The sequence below is a fragment of the Triticum dicoccoides genome, chromosome 2A (assembly GCF_002162155.2).
Source record: "Triticum dicoccoides isolate Atlit2015 ecotype Zavitan chromosome 2A, WEW_v2.0, whole genome shotgun sequence".
NCBI classification, from domain to species: Eukaryota; Viridiplantae; Streptophyta; class Magnoliopsida; order Poales; family Poaceae; genus Triticum; species Triticum dicoccoides.
In genome coordinates, this window is record NC_041382.1 from 741,405,964 (window position 1) to 741,409,182 (window position 3,219).

The following is a 3,219-nucleotide window of genomic DNA, read 5'->3' on the forward strand; positions in this document are numbered from 1 at the left end:
CTTGGCCTCCTTGAACATCATGTCTAGGCTCCACCATTGGTTTCTCACATACAAGTACGCATGCAAGTGCATATATACACAAATCAAAGGAGCTTATTTTTTGTGAACTCACATATGGCAGCACTAGCCAATGCATAGGAGTGAGTTCTGAATGGTGATACACATGAGATTTTCTCTACAAAAATAGAGATCTGTAGATCAGTTCACATATGGAATTTTCTCTGCAAAGAAAGCTGTGCATGTGTTAACAACACAACGGTGCATGCACAGCTAGTGCTAGTGCTACATACAGAAACCCAATGAGCTTACTTGTCAGGCTCTGTGGCCGCACTTGCAAGTACAGTATGAACCGCGGACTTCTCCACCCCCGATGCGATTACGAATACGAACTCGATGCGTACACCTGCAACCCCATCTTTCCCCACCGTAGCTGTTTATTTCTGCTGCCCCCGCGGAGCATCGCTACCCTTCTTCGATCTCAACCGCGGCCGTGAAGGGGCGCTAGACTGCGGCAACTAGACGCACGGCGGCGCCCACTGCAGATCTCGAGACTCGAATCCCTCGCTCGATCGTGATCGGTGTACGGAGGGGCTGAAGCGAATCCGGTCGTAGTCCTCCAATTCGAGGCTTCCTTTGCTTGGCCTCCTCCCGTCGACGCCAGATCGGAGCGCCGACACCTTTCTTCGACCCAGAAACAACTGCAGGTGCGACAAGACGCGCGACGGCCGGCGGCCACTGCAAATCTGGAACCCCTCACTCGATCGGGATCCTGGTTCGGAGGGTCTGGAGCGAATCCTCACCTAGTTCTACAAATCGAGGTTTGATCTCGATCCAAAAAGGTAGGTGCATGTCTTTCTTTGCTGAGGTGTTCAATTTTTACTGTGCTTGTTGTCTTTTTTATCACGAAAATACCACATTAACTGATACTTGTTGAGTTGTTGTGCAGGTTGCAATGCTGGAATTTTTCCAGAAGAAGCTGAACCAAGTTGACAACAGAGCTAGGTTCCTCTCTGGTGTTCTGGGTGGTGATATCAAGATCATTCCCAGGAAGCAAAAGGATCTGCTACAAGAGATTGCTGAAAAGGGATTTGATACCCTCCCAAAGGAAGTTCTGCCCGCTGCCGTAGGAGCAACAATATACAGGGAAGAAAATGGAAGAAGCCCTGATGTACATGCCAGTGATTATGATTATCTCACCTCCATGACAATTTCTGCCTTAAATGAGGGGTACCTGGAGCATCTTCTAGAACTAAAGAAGAGGTTTGAAACTAAAGTTGGACTCCTGAGAAGAGCTACACCGGAATGTCTGAAATCTGCAAAGAAACGAACTGTAAGTACTGTTAATTTGATACTCTAATGTTTCAGTTGATGTTCATCCTTTTGAACTTATTATTACCTCAACTGACAAGTGATTCTGTGGTTTGAAGCAGATAACTCTTGATATACAGTTGCTTGATGCAAACTATATAAAAGCTCAATCAGATAGAAAGGTTGTGATAGTCATTGATTGCAAACGTTGCAAACACAACAATGCATTTGAAGCAGCCCCCAGGACACATCATTAAAGGACTGCAGCCGAGTATCTTGAGGTATAGATTACCTCATCAACTGACAAGTGATTCTTAGGTTTATTGTCTACTCTTCCCCTGTAAGCTAATTAAGCATTTCTAGTCAAAAATCAGCTTATGTAGATGTTTTCTTTTGTGCGCATTGCAAATTATTTTATTGCCTCTACAAGTCAACCTGTCAATTTACGTAGGCAAGTGTGGTGCTGATGGATGATGATGAGGACCATCTTGCTGGAAGTCTCGAGGCCCAAGAATTTAGTGGTAAAGCCCATGAACAGTGTTGTATTTGTCCAAATAACATATTCATCTCTTGGAGAAGTTCCAATGGCCAACTACATTTACTTACACAGAGACTGAGAACACACAAAAGCAACAAGCAAAGAAGCAGAGGAAACAAAGAAAGAAGCGGAGGAAAGAAGAAAGCAAAACAGGAGCAATACCTTGCACTACCGGAAAACGGCCCTACCCCGACGGCCGCCGTCGGCCTACTTTGAGCTATGCCGACAGCCACGTCCTGGCCGTCGGCGTATCTTGGCCGTCGGGCTACCACGAGCTAAGCCGACGGCACCCGTCGGCATAAAACTGTCGTCGGCCCAGCTGCGAACACGCCGACAGCAACCGTCGGCATAAATAGGCCGTCGGCATACCCGTGGGCCCGGCGACCCCGCCCGTGATCAGCGGCTAACGTCGTCAAATCTATGCCGACGGCTGGGACGGGCGGCCGTCGGCATATAACCTCATGCCACGTCACCGATCCGCGGCGCACCGTCCAGCAGATATGCCGACTGCCACGTCAGCGATCCGCGGCACGCCGCCCACCTAAACCCTGTCGTTTATATGCCGACGGCAATGCCGTCGGCATATTAACTGACATGTAGCATATGGTTTTTTTATGCTTTTTTATGTATTATTATATTAACTGACATGTAGCATATGCTTTTTTATGTATTATTATATGAATATATATGTAGTCTGTAATTTTTCCCATAGATTATGAATATATATATAGTTTGTAATTTTTTTCATAGATTATGAATATATATATATATAGTTTGTATTTTTTTAGCACAGTAACAATGTGACGTCATGTTCTTTTGAATATAGGACATTATATTTTATTAAAATCAAAAACAGCTATGCCGACAGAAGTTTTGTGGCGGTTGCAAACTCCCGGCACCCGTCTCCGGAGTGTGACCTCCTCACGTCCGCGATCTGCCCCCCTCACGGACAGCGCCGACGCCGGCATCTGGAGGGCGGAAACAGCCACATCGGGTCTATACGAAGGGGACATTGCTCCGAAATGTTTCTATGGGATGACCTACCACAACCGGGTGGTGTTGTGGCATGTCCGAAAAGGCGGCACACATCTCCGGGGCATGGTCCCCCTAACGGACGGCGCCGCCGCCGGCACCTGGAGGGGGGAAATGGACGCATCGGGTCTACACGGAGGGGATGTAGCTGTCGGTTTGGCCCCGAATGTTGCTCCCAGGTGTCCCTCTGTGCTGACCTGACACAACCGGGTGGAGAGGCCCACTGGTCAAAGCCCGTCCGTGGGAAGTCAAAGGGATAGATCTCGTGGTCAACCGCTCCAGGGTTAGGCGGGACGGGGCCCTGGGAGGGTAGCAATGCCACTGGAGCGTCGCACCGGCCC

The 3,219-nt window shown here is 48.5% G+C and overlaps 1 pseudogene; it reads left to right on the forward strand.

Annotated features, from left to right (window-relative positions):
- Nucleotides 1-3,219, forward strand: part of LOC119358269 — a 28,517-nt pseudogene that overhangs the window by 1,299 nt on the left and 23,999 nt on the right.